Genomic DNA, 14,378 nt, shown 5'->3' on the forward strand with positions numbered 1-14,378 from the left:
TCCTGCACCTCAAGGAGGGATGGTGGGCATGGCCAGGGTTGTGCATGCAAGTACAAGTGTCTCCACCTCAGGGAGGGATAGTGGGTGTGACTGGGCCTCAGGGAGGGGTTGGGGGGTGTGACTGAGCTTGTACACTTTGGTTCAGTCCTCCTGTGCCTCAGAGCACATGCTAATGCAGATAGCAGGCACATCTGGGAAGGGAGGGGAGTGAAGGGGAGTCTGCAGGCACAGGAGGGGACAACTGCCTGCAAAGGGCCAGTTGCGGGGGGGTCTAGTTGTCACTCTGTGGGTTCACTTTTGCTGGTGTCTCCCATATAAATGGCTGAGTGCCTCTACCAATAACCAGTCCCTGAGTCAATCCTTAGCTCCGTTCCTTCTTGCACTCACCAGAGAGGCTAGAGCTCTCACCCACCCCTCTGTTCCTCCCCTTCACTCCCCTGCATATGTGCACTCTCTGTCTATACTTTCTCCTTCTCTAAGACTCTGATGACTTATTCTGTCTCACTGTACTCGAGAGGCATTTCCCCATAATTTCCTTGTTTCAAAGCTATACCACTCCCATTCTTCCCCTTCCCCCACCAGGGATGTCCTGTCCCTGGCCACGTCCTGTTTACCTTGTCCTTTCTTTTGAGGGATATTTGCACAGAATCTCTGCCAGAGCTGTGCTCTCTCTCTGGTTGCTTTCCTGTTTCTTGGTTGTTGTTCAGTGCCATCCCAAAATGTCCATGCTGGCAGGCAGGATGCATTCGATCCATGGATCTCTGTTTTCCCACCAGCCTCGTTCTGCCTCTCCTTCCAGTCTGTGCTAAGTCCGTTTCTTCATCTCTCTGTTCGATGTTCTGGGATCTGAGGTCATTCTTTGCATCTGTTTTACTTGGTTACTCAAGTCTTTGTTGTCAGGTGCATGTATCTAAGGTGCCGTATTAACCAGAAGTCCTCCTAACTTTCTTGTTGTTAACATCTTACATAGCCATGGAACATCTGCCGAAACTAAGAAACCAACATTGGTGTGTTATAGTTAACTAAATTCTAGACTTATTAGGGTTTCTCTAGTTTTTTTTTTTTTTTTTTTTTTTTTACTGATCCCCCTTTCATATTCCAATCCAGGATACTACACTGCATTTAGTCATCTCCTTCATCTCTTTTCCTTGCTTCCATGACCCTGACAGTTTTAAAAAGAACTGATCAGATGTTTTGTAGAGTATCACTCAATTTGGGTTTGTCTGGTACTTTACTCTTGATTAAACTGGAGTTTTGGGTTTCTGGGAAGAATGCCACAGAAGTGAGTTGCTCTTCTCATCTTATTATATTTGGAACACTTGGTGTCAAGATGACTTATCACTGGTGATGTTACCCTTGATAACCTGGCCAAGGAAGGGTTTTCTGCTATAAAGTCACTTTTCCCCTACCTTTCTATACTCTGTTTTTTGGAAGCAAGTCACTAAATCCAGCCCCTATACAAGGTGGGGAGAGGGAATTAAGCTCCATCTATTGGAAAGAAAGGGCAGGGATAAATTGTTTGGAATTCTTCTGTAAGGAAGATTTTGTCTCTTCTCCTCATTTATTTATTTGTACGATCATATTTATATCAGCATGTTCTCATACATATTGATTGTATACTATGGGTTATAATGCATTACTGTGTTATTTATTTTATTACTTTCATTTTTCTAATTTTGGCCATTGGGAGCTCTTTCTTGTTGTCTCTTGTGTCCCTTTGATATGCCCTCATTCTTTGTTTTGTTTTTTGAATATATCCTTACTTTCTGTGCTGGGCCCATCTTGTAGTTGTTCTGTTCCAGGCCCAAAATTAACCATTTCCCCAAAGAGTTCCTTTTATTGGAAAATCATACTGGGAAGCCCACATCTAGGTAACTTACAGTCTTTTGTCAGGCCTTTAGAAGATATCCAATTTTGATTATAATCGTTGCAGTTGTTTAGGTACTATTGAGTTGATTTCAACTATAACAATGCCATATGACAGAGTAGAACTGCCCCATATGGTTTTCTTGGCTGTCATTTTTATAGAAGCAGATCACCAGATCTTTCTATTGTAGAGCTACTGGGCGGGTTCAAACTGCTAGCCTTTCAGTTAGCAGTGGAAGGTTTAACCATTGTGCCACCAGGGCTCCCTTGAGCTAACTAACTCTTTGTATGTATCTATGCTTGTTCCTTATGATTAATGCCTAGATGTAGAATTGCTGGTTCAAGGGAATGTAACATTTTAAGGCTTTCAATATATTGCCAAATTGTCTACTAGAAAGATTATTCCCATTTATATGGCTATCAGTGGTATAGTGATTTTTAGTTTTGGGTTTTGAATATCCAAAAACTTGATTTCCCTGCCAAATATATATCTCGACTAATCTTCACTGCAAATACATAGTATAAGCCATAGTCACCTCTCATCTGGATTACTGTGATGGATTTGTAACTGGTCTCCTCCACATCTACTCCCACCACCTCCACTGTCTAAAGAAAAGTCAGAACAATGTTTTGAAAACACAGATAAATGATATCATGTGCCCCTGCTTTAATACCTTCCAAAGGTGCTCAGTGTACTTGTAATAAAATATAAAATCTTTAATATATCAAAACCATGGATTGTTTGGGTCCTTCTACCTCTCTGGTCTCCTTTCGTGCCTCTGTCCCTATCACTCACTACATCAGGCAAGCATTGACCTTTTTCCTGTTTGTCAAAATGCCAGCCTGTTTCCTGCTTCACAGCTTTTATGTGAGTTCTCCCCACTGCCCGGAGTATCTCCTCACACCCAACATAGCAAATTTCTAGTAATTCTCCAGGTCTCAATTTAAGTACCAGTTCCTTAACCTCTAATATAAGTGAGTTCCACCTAAAAAGACCCTCATAGTTTCTGGTACATTACTTTTAAAAGCACTTTTCATGGGTTCTAATTATAATTATTTATTTGATATTCATCTCTCTAGTACATCATAAACCCATGAAACCAGGGATGGAGTCTAGTTTGATTAACCCCTTGCAGAGCTCTTGGTGCTTAGTAGGAAGTCAGCAATTATTTGTTGAATGAATGTGTAGCTGGTATCTTGGATTAACTCAGTAAAACATATTCCAGGAGAATATCTGCATTACATCAGGTGCTATAGAACCCAATTTTTTAAAAAAATAATTTTTATTGTGCTTTAAGTGAAAGTTTACAAATCAAGTCAGTCTCTCACATATAAACTTATATATACCTTACTACATACTCCCATTTACTCTCCCCCTAATGAGCCAGCCCGCTCCCTCCTTCCAGTCTCCCCTTTCGTGACCGTTTTGCCAGTTTCTAACCCTCTCTACCCTCCCATCTCCCCTCCAGACAGGAGATGCCAGCACAGTCTCAAGTGTCCACCTGATACAAGTAGCTCACTCGTCATCTGCATCTCTGTCCAACCCATTGTCCAGTCCCTTCCATGTCTGATGAGTTGTCTTCGGGGATCGTTTCTGTCCTGGGCCAGCTGAAGGTTTGGGCACCATGACTGGCGGGATTCTTCTAGTCTTGGTCAGACCATTAAGTCTGGTCTTTTTATGAGAATTTGGGGTCTGCATCCCACTGATCTCCTGCTCCCTCAGGGGTTCTCTGTTGTGTTCCCTGTCAGGACAGTCATCGGTTGTAGCTGGGCACCATCTAGTTCTTCTGGTCTCGGGATGATGTAAGTCTCTAGTTCATGTGGCCCTTTCTATCTCTTGGGCTTATAGTTATCGTGTGATTTTGGTGTCCTTCATTCTCCTTTGATCCAGGTGGGTTGAGACCAATTGATGCATCTTAGATGGCCACTTATTAGCATTTAAGACCCCAGACGCCACACTTCAAAGTGGGATGCAGAATGTTTTCTTAATAGAATTTATTTTGCCTATTGACTTAGAAGTCCCCTTAAGCCATAGTCCCCAAACCCCCAGCCTTGCTCCACTGACCTTCGAAGCATTCAGTTTATCCAGGAAACTTCTGTGCTTTTGGTCCAGTCCAGTTGAGCTGACCTTCCCTGTATTGAGTATTGTCCTTCCTTTCACCTAAAGTAGCTCTTGTCTACTAACTAATCAGTAAATAGCCCTCTCCCACCCACCCTCCCTCCCTCCCTCCCCCCTCTTGTAACCACAAAAGAATGTGTTCTTCTCAGTTTATACTATTTCTCAAGATCTTATAATAGTAGTCTTATACAATATTTGTCCTTTTGCCTCTGACTAATTTCACTCAGCATAATGCCTTCCAGGTTCCTCCATGTTATGAAATGTTTCACAGATTCGTCACTGTTCTTTATCAATGTGTAGTATTCCATTGTGTGAATATACCATAATTTACTTAACCATTCATCTGTCGATGGACACCTTGGTTGCTTCCATCTTTTTGCTATTGTAAACAGTGCTGCCATAAACATGGGTGTGCATATATCTGTTTGTGTAAAGGCTCTTATTTCTCTAGGGTATATTCCGAGGAGTGGGATTTCTGGGTTCTATGGTAGTTCTATTTCTAACTTTTTAAGGAAACGCCAGATAGATTTCCAAAGTGGTTGTACCATTTTACATTCCCACCGGCAGTGTATAAGAGATCCAATCTCTCTGCAGCCTCTCCAACATTTATTATTTTGTGTTTTTTGGATCAATGCCAGCCTTGTTAGAGTGAGATGGAATCTCATCGTAGTTTTAATTTGATTTCTCTAATGGCTAATGATGGAGAGCATTTTCTCATGTATCTGTTAGCTGCCTGAATATCTTCTTTAGTGAAGTGCGTGTTCATATCCTTTGCCCATTTCTTGACTGGGTTGTTTGTCTTTTTGTGATTGAGTTTTAACAGAATCATATAGATTTTAGAGATCAGGCACTGGTCAGAGATGTCATAGCTGAAAATTCTTTCCCAGTCTGTAGGTGGTCTTTTTACTCTTTTGGTGAACTCTTTAGACGAGCATAGGTATTTGATTTTTAGGAGCTCCCAGTTATCTGGTTTCTCTTTGTCATTTTTGGTAATGTTTTGTATTCTGTTTGTGCCTTGTATTAGGGCTTCTAACGTTGTCCCTATTTTTTTTCCATGATCTTTATCGTTTTAGTCTTTATGTTTAGGTCTTTGATCCACTTGGAGTTAGTTTTTGTGCATGGTGTGAGGTATGGGTCCTGTTTCATTTTTTTGCAAATGGATATCCAGTTATGCCAGCATCATTTGTTAAAAAGACTATCTTTTCCCCAATTAACTGACACTGGGCTTTTGTCAAATATCAGCTGCTCATACGTGGATGGATTTATATCTGGGTTCTCAATTCTGTTCCATTGGTCTATGTGCCTGTTGTTGTACCAGTACCAGGCAGTTTTGACTACTATGGCTGTATAATAGGTTCTAAAATCAGGTAGAGTGAGGCCTCCCACTTTCTTCTTCTTTTTCAGTAATGCTTTACTTATCCGGGGCTTCTTTCCCTTCCATATGAAGTTTGTGATTTGTTTCTCCATCACATGAAAAAATGTCATTGGAATTTGGATCGGAAGTGCATTGTATGTATAGATGGCTTTTGGTAGAATAGACATTTTCACAATGTTAATTCTTCCTATCCATGAGCAAGGTATGTTTTTCCACTTACGTAGGTCCATTTTAGCTTCTTGCACTAGTACTTTGTAGTTTTCTTTGTATAGGTCTTTTACATCTTTGGTAAGATTTATTCCTAAGTATTTTATCTTTTGGGGGGCTGCTATGAATGGTATTGATTTGGTGATTTCCTCTTCGATGTTCTTTTTGTTGATGTAGAGGAATCCAAGTGATTTTTGTATGTTTGTCTTATAACTTGAGACTCTGCCGAACTCCACTATTAGTTTCAATAGTTTTCTGGAGGATTCCTTAGGGTTTTCTGTGTATAAGATCATGTCATCTGCAAATAGAGATAATTTTACTTCCTCCTTGCCAGTCTGGATGCCCTTTATTTCTTTGTCTAGCCTAATTGCTCTGGCTAGGACCTCTAGCACAATGCTGAATAAGAATGGTGATAAAGGGCATTCTTGTCTGGTTCCCATTCTCAAGGGAAATGCTTTCAGGCTCTCTCCATTTAGAGTGATGTTGGCTGTTGGCTTTGTATAAAAAAAAAGATGCCCTTTATTATGTTGAGGTATTTTCCTTCAATTCCTATTTTGCTGAGAGTTTTTATCATAAATGGATGTTGGACTTTGTCAAATGCCTTTTCTGCATCAACTGATAAGATCATGTGGTTTTTGTCTTTTGTTTTATTTATATGGTGGATTACATTATTGGTTTTTCTAATGTTAAACCAACCTTGCATACCTGGTATAAATCCCACTTGGTCATGGTGGATTATTTTTTTTGATATGTTGTTGAATTCTATTGGCTAGAATTTTGTTGAGGATTTTTGCATCTATGTTCACGAGGGATATAGGTCTGTAATTTTCTTTTTTTGTGGTGTCTTTACCTGGTTTTGGTGTCAGGGATATGCTGGCTTTATAGAATGAGTTAGGATCTCATATGCTTGGCTGGAGCTGGTTCTGTGTTTTTATTCCAATTTTGGGAAGTCAGGGAAGGATTTTTTGTCCCTGGGTTTTTAGTTGCTGCTTCTCTCAGGCCAGGAGAATGGGTTAGGGAAAGACAAAAAAAACAAAAAACAACCCCACTCCCTGGCCCAGAAAATTCCAATGTTAATGAAGCTGCCTTGTCAGGGAGGGGAGGGATCAGATAGATAGGAGAGAATAGCACCCAGCCATACAGACAAAGTTACTTATTTTGCTTGGTGATGACTGATTTATCTGAGATTCCCGAGGGAGGGGCGTGTAGCCTGTGTGCTCTGGCTGGGTTGAGATTGCCCCCGAGGGTCAGGCCTGCGTCTGTGCTTGTGCTGTCTCAGAAGCCGTGGTCGGCTCCTCCTCTCCCAGTCCAAAGCTCAGCACCAAGGTTCCCCGGCTTGGACACCACACTCCAGGCTCCAAAACCAGTTGCAGCCTCCCAGCAACTTCTCCTCCTGTCAACCACATCACTGCGCTGTCTACATGCACTGGCTGGGCTTCCCCCGAGGTCACTTCATGGGGCTAGGGTTGCGTCCCATGTCTGTGCCGGCTCAGGAAGCCATGCTCAGCTGCCCTGCGCCCAGCCCAAATCCTGGCGCCAAGGTTGTCTGACTGGGAGGCTGGCTCCAGGCTCCGAAAACCGTGACTGCTTCCCTGTGGTTGCTCATTCTCTCATTAGCCTCGTCAGTGTGCAGCCTGCTTGTGCTGGCTGAGTCTCTACCGAGGTAACCCCAGGGGGCTAGGGGCTAGGGCTGTGTCCCATGCCTGCCCCGCCTCAGCAAGCCGCGATCAGCCCCATCACTGGGCACTAGGGAACCGTGAGGGCTCAAGGCTGTGGCGCCGGACACCGGTTCCAGAGGCTGTTGCTGCTTAAGGACGCAGCTTTTTGCTCACCTGTCACTCAGGTCAACTCTTTAGATCTGTGTTTGATGGTCAGGGTTCGTAGATTGTCATGTATGTGATCAATTCACTTGTTTTTCTGAGTCTTTGTTGCAAGAGGGATCCAAGGTAGCTTCTACCTACTCAGCCATCTTGGCCCCGCCTCCAGAACCCAATTTTTTAAAGAAGATTATTAATTGATATATTTGAGAAGTGAAACAGATCTATCCACTCCCAAATTAAAATATGATTTGGGGAAAAGTTTAATGGGGGGAGGTTGGATACAATTAATTCGTATTTATAGTGGAAAAATAAGCAGCAATACTGTCAAGTTCATAGAACCTGAACCCATAGGGCTTCATCCTAGAGCTTTGTTGCAGTCTAAGGAATATAGGCTCTTCAGGAAAAAAAAAAAAAAAAAAGAGTCAAAATAACTGCAACCTTTTCCTTTATTTCTCAAAAACAAAGAAGAGAACATTGCCCTTAGCGATACTTCTTAAACTTTTCTTTATCCCTCTCTGATTCACAAACTATACAGGACTTCAAGCTCTTCCATGCCTATTTCCTAAACCTCCTCTTCATATGATGATATTCCCCAGCCTCCCCCTTTGAAAAGCTGTCCCAGCCTACCAACCTTCTTTTGAATTTCCTATCCCTTTCAATTCTTCATCAGAAAAGCTCAAAGGGCTTATGGAGCAAAGTCTCACATGGTAGAACATGAAGTTAGGGTAGAGTCAAGTTGGTGAGAAAATTGAAACAATCAGACTTCTGCTAAGCCTCTGAAACATATAGTGGGCTCTCATAGGTAAAGAATCACATTACAAATACTGTCTAAACCTGCTTTTACACAAAAATATGTCATAAATTTTTCAATATAAATGAGTATGCACTTGTAACAATCATTTTGCATAGCTGTCTTATTATCTTGTATTCATACCCTTTTTAATTGGATATGTTATTTCCAAATTTTGGCTATTATAAACAGTGCTACATTGACCATCTTTATACATATCTTTCCCTTACCTCTCTGGTTATTTCTTTAATATAAAACCTATAAAAGAAATTGTTCAGTGAAAGCATTCATAATACCTTGGGTTTGCATTGCCAGTTTGGCCTCAGAAAGATACTAATTTACATTTGGCAGTCTATGAGAGTATGCATTTTCAAATAGTATTTCTGTGTTGGATTCTATTTTCTAAGAATGGTTGCAGCAATATCTTCCATTTCATATTCTCTTTATATGCCTTTGATTTTTCTCCCATCAAGAGATGAGGCTCTCTTCTCTTAAATCTGGGAGAGATTGCAAATACAGGTTACAGTGGTAGTGATGCTATGTGACTCCCAAGGTTAGGTCATAAAAGGCAATATAGTTTCCACCTGGTTCTCTTGGGACTGTTGTCTTTGGAGTCCTAGGCTACCATGTAAGTAGAGCCAGATCTCCATCCCAGGCCACAGGGAGAGGGCACAGGTGGGTGTTCCAGCTCACAGACCCAGATGAGATCCTAGCCAACAGCCAGCATCAACCACCAAATGTATGACTGAAGACACCACCAGATGATTCCTGGCCCAAGCCATGGAATCACCTCCAGCTTTGGACCTTCCTGGCTGAGGCCCCAGACATTGTAGAGCACAGATGGGCTGCTCCATTTGTGCCTTTCCTAAATTCCTGGCCCACAGAATCAGCATAATAAAATGGTTGTTTTGAGCTACAAAATTTGGGGGTGATTTGTTACCCAGTGATGTTGTTGTTGTTAGTTGCTGTTGCATTGATTCCGACTCATGGCAACATCATGTGTAACTGAAAAAAATTTTAACATTGTGATTTTCAATATTTTCTTTCCTTTGTCAATCTGAGAATAAAAACATAATTTTGATTTTTATTTATTTGATTAATAGTAAGGTTGAACATGTGTTTATATGAGTATTAAACAATGGTATCCCCTTTGCCTTGTTTTTATCTTTTTCCTATTACTTTATAGATTCCCTTTTGGATTTGTAAGAATTCTTTATGCATCAAGGATATTAAGCTATTTTTCTGTAATGTGCTCCAAATATTTTGCTGTTGTAATTTGTTGTTGTTTATGGTCTTATTGTCAGATCTTGAATATTTTCTTGTTGTTCTCTGTATTGCACTCATGACCTGTAAGTCTCTGTCTCTCTTATCCTAAGCCAATTAAATTTATTCTCTACTTCTTTGTTTGACAACATAGTGTTTCCTCAGCCATGAAAATGGTCCTCCCATAACTTTGAATTTTTCTCAAAACTTTATCATACTTTAGTTAAATATATTTTCAAAAGTTATAATTTTAATAGAACTTAATGTTTATTTATAATATGGAGCCTGTTAACAGGAGAGTGATTTAGTATAATCTTAAGAGTTATAGTGAAAAAAAGAATCAATTGTAAAATAGATGTAAACCATAGACTAATTAGAAATGATGGAGGTGATAAAGGCAAAAAGAATTGTTAAAAAATTTAGAAACAAGCCATGAGAATTTTTTGGTGGGGCGGCGGGGGGGCGGGGGGCAACAAAAAACAAGAATTATGAAAATTCGTGCTAGCAAAAATCAAGGTGAGGTGTGGCTTATCTATCGCTTTTAAATTATGAAATGGTGAAAATCTAGGTGCAAGGTGGGTAGAATGAGCATGGTAGGAATTTGGAGAACAAGAGGCTAAATATGATAGCCTATCCCTATCAATAGCTAGAGGGGCCATGGTGGTGCAGTGGCTAAGCACTCTGCTGCTAACCCAAAGGTCTGTGGTTTAAACCCATCAGCTGCTCCACAGGAGAAAGATGTGGCAGTCTGCTTCTGTAAAGATTGTAGCTTTGGAAGCCCTATGCAGCAGTTCTACTCAGTCCTATAGGGTCGCTATGAGTTGGAATCGACTTAGCAGCAATGGGTTTTTCAATAGCTAATATTTCAAGAAAGCCATTGGATAATTTCTTACATACTTTGGACATGTTGTCAGGAAGGATCAGTCCCTGGAGGACATCGAGCTTGGTAAAGTACAGGATCAGCGGAAAAGAGGAAGACCCTCAACAAGATGGATTAACACAGTGGCTGCAACAATGGACTCAAGCATAACAATGATTTTAAGGATTGCACAGGACTGGGCAATGCTTTGTTCTGTAGTACATAGGGTCCCTGTGAGTCAGAACCCACTCAATGGCACCTAACAACAACAACAACATTGGATAATTAAAGAAAGCTGTTGGGAGATATGAAAATGTACCTACTTTTAATACCAAGCTATCTTATAGACCTGAAGCATCAGAGGAAATCCATGCATGAACCCTAAATATTTGATATTCAGCTAAATATCCAATGAAGGAATTATTTAAAAGCATAATGAGTTTGAGTAGGTGGGAAAACACACGTAATCCAATTCTGGTTTTGAAATTTGGGAGTATATTGTGCAGTGAGTATTGCTAGAAGAATATTGGTACAGATAAGCAAAAAGCCACCAGAGTTACTGTATGAGTTTATATTTCTTGAAAACAGGCTGAGATGAATCTTTCCAAGAACGTTGTTCTCTTAGTCTTGGGTGATTTCCACTCAGTTTTATAAAAAATAAGTTATAATTCAATAGAAAATATGGCATATTCTCTGACTGCAGATAATGGTCTGGGAAACCTAAGTGGTTAGACCTTCTGGCGGTAACAGTCACGCATCTACCCATTCACCTGCTCGCAGTTTGTCTTACTGCAAACCAAATTCTTGGAGAAGCTAGCTATGTAAGCAACCCATAAAGTGACAGCAAATATCACACTCTGAGACAACCAGCAGCAGCAGCAGCAGCAGCAGCATAAACTGCTTCTTAGGAGAAATCCAAAGTGGTACATCATATTAAATTTGCATGATTAGAAAGAAATGTGATTGATAGTGAGCTTTTATTTATTTTTAAAATTTCTTTACACATAATGTAACACTTGTTGATTAAAAGATGTTTTTAAAAACACTAACAGGCCAGGGAAGTCTCAGTGGTTTCCATTTCATTAAAGGAGAGCCACATCTACCAGGCATGGTTCCTTTTAAATAAAAATATTTTCCCAGCGCTGTTTCTGGCTCTAGTGGAGTGTGAGTGGTATATCACCGTGGCTTTGCTTTGCCTCTTCCTAGTGGCTAATGATGTTGAGTGTCTTTTCATGTGCTTATTGGCCATTTGTTACCTTCTTGGGAAAAATGTTAGCTGAGATCCTTTGCCCATTTTTTAAAAATTTGGCTTGTCTTTTTACTATTGAGTTGTAAGGGCTCTCTACGTATTCAGATACAAGTGCCTTAACAGATACTTTATTTACAAATATTTTCTCCCATTTCTTGGGTTGCCTTTTCATTTTTTTTGATGGTATCCTTTGAAGCACAAATGCTTTTGATTATGATGAAGTTCAATTTATCATTTTGTTATTGCTCTTGCTTTTAGTTTCATATCTGAGAAGGCCTTCCCCAAAGGTCATGAAGATTTCCTCCTGTGTTTTCTTTTTTTTTTTCCTTATAGCTTGGTAGCAAAGTTGTTGGTTAATAGCTAACCTTTACCCTCCTTGAACTTTTGGTAGACTATCATTAACTGCCAAAAATAATTTAAAAATTGTGCTTGATCAAATTGGCTTAGATTATTTTGGAACACTCCTTTGAGCCATAGGAAAAGGCTTAATGGATGATGTAAATCAAAACTCGGGGTCCAGCTTTCTGATCTGCCATCTATGGTGAAAGTGCTGCTAAGATAGATTTTCTTAAAAACCCTGATGGGGAAGACAATCACTCTTGAGATTCAGCCCTCAGGTACAATAGAAAATGTAAAAGCCAAGATCCAGGCTAAGGGAAGAATCCCTCCTATCAGCACAGACTGATCTTTCCTGGCAGATAACTGGAAGATGGACATAATTTGTCCAACTACAACATTCAAAAGGAGTTCACTCTTCATCTTGTGTTGAGACTTTGTGGTGATGCTAAGAAAAAGAAGTAGTTTTACATTACTCCCAAGAAGAATGAGCATAAGAGAAAGAAGGTTAAGCTGGCTGTCCTAAAATACTATAGGGTAGATAAGAATGGCAAAATTAGTTGCCTTCATTGCTAGTGCCTTTCAGACAAATGTGGTACTGGAGTTTTGATGGCCAATCATGTTGGCAGACATTACTGTGGCAAGTGTTGTCTGACTATTGCTTCGGCAAACCAGAAGACAAGTAATTGTGGATCGGGTTAATAGAAGACATGACCTTAAATAAATAAACAAAAACAAACAAACAAAAACTTCAGGGTCCAGATGAAATCTATATGCCTTTGGAAGAAATGAAAATACTGAACTCGGAGCTTCCAGCTCACTCAGTTTACCACCAGGTTACTAAGGATACTCAGAGTAATTACATAAACACATTGCTGTATTACTTGCATAAGCTCCCATGGCTCTTCCCATTCCATGTGAAAAAGAACCTGGAAAAATAGAAATTGCCAATGGCTACCAAGGGCTTACATGAAAAAGACCTGGATAGCTCAGCCCTCTTGTTAAGGGCTTTATCACGTCACACAGGAGTTTTCAAGTAAGTCCAATGCGTCAAAGCTTTTTTCTCTTCCATGCTGAGTGCGAGAGGTTTTGAGGTGAAGTTACCTCCCTGCATAATTGGTTAAATCAATGAATTCTTACAGTGACATTTTAATTTCCTTGATCTTAATCATTTCCTAGATGCCATATATGAAAGAGTTCTTATGAATATTAACAATTATTAATTGTTCATACTATGCCGAGCACCATTGAGTGAACACAGGAGAGACCACATTAATATTCTCAACAAGTATGAACCCTGGAGCATTCTCTCCTCATAGCCTGCCCCTGCTGCCATATTGGGAGCACACTGCAAGTCTTCCTCCTGAGGTAGGCTGAGTTCAAACCCATCCACTCATTTGCTGCATTAGAGACTACCTACCTGGATCCCCCAGTTCTACAAATGAGGAGATTAAGAATCCAGAGGTTAAGAACCCACAGAAGGGCAACACAATCATAGAATGATACACTGCAACTTTATTGCCTAGTAGCTGATTCTCTGCTTTCTAAGAGTCAGCTACATTCATGATGTCCAACCATCTGTTTGGTTAGAAGTATCCTAACTAGAGAAACTAAAATGGAAAGAGACTGAAATTCAGATAGGCTGACCATCGATGCATGATTAAAACCTTCAAGAAAAGATAGGGATGAACTGGAGATTCTAGCTGGGGCAATGAGGCAAGAAATGAAACAGAAGGCATCCAGATTGGAAAGGAAAAAGTAAAACTGTCTCTATTTGCAGATGACATGGTCTTGTATATAGAAAATCTTAAGAAATCCATTAAAAGACTATTAAAACAAATTTAGCAAGATTGTAGACTACAAGATCAGTATACAAAAATCAATTGTATTTCTGTACACTAGCAATGAACAACGTAAACATAAAATTAAGAAAACAACTTCATTCACAATAACATCAAAAAGAATAAAATACATAGAAATAAACTTAATGAAAGAAGTTATACTCTGAAAACCACAAAATATTGATGAAAGGAATTAGAAGACCCAAAGACATCCTGTGTTCATGGACCAGAAGAATTAATATTGTTAAGATAGCAATATTCTTAAATTGATTTATATATAGATCAAGGCAATCCCTATTAAAATCCCATCTGGTTTTTTTTGACAGAAATTGACAAGGTGATCCTAAAATTCACATGGAAATTCAAGCAGTCAAATTCAACAGTCAAAAGAATCTTGAAAAAGAAGAGCAAAGTTGGAAGACTAAAATTTTATTTCAAAACTTAATACAAAGCTACAGAAATCAAGACAGTGTGATAGTGTCATAAAGATAGTTATACAGATCAATGGATTAGAACTGAGATTCCAGAAAGAAATCATCACGTTTATGGTCAATTGATTTTTGGCAAAGTTGCTAAGACAATTCAATGGGGAAAAATAGACTTTTCACTAAATGATGTTGGGACCAGAGTATGAACTTCAAAAGAATGAATTG

At 39.7% G+C, this 14,378-nt stretch overlaps 1 pseudogene; it reads left to right on the forward strand.

Annotated features, from left to right (window-relative positions):
* The first annotated feature begins 6,988 nt into the window (after window positions 1-6,988).
* On the forward strand, window positions 6,989-12,570 carry LOC126067031 (ubiquitin-40S ribosomal protein S27a-like; annotated as a pseudogene).
* Window positions 12,571-14,378: the final 1,808 nt, after the last annotated feature.

This window comes from Elephas maximus, chromosome 2 (genome assembly GCF_024166365.1).
Source record: "Elephas maximus indicus isolate mEleMax1 chromosome 2, mEleMax1 primary haplotype, whole genome shotgun sequence".
Classification (NCBI taxonomy): domain Eukaryota; kingdom Metazoa; phylum Chordata; class Mammalia; order Proboscidea; family Elephantidae; genus Elephas; species Elephas maximus.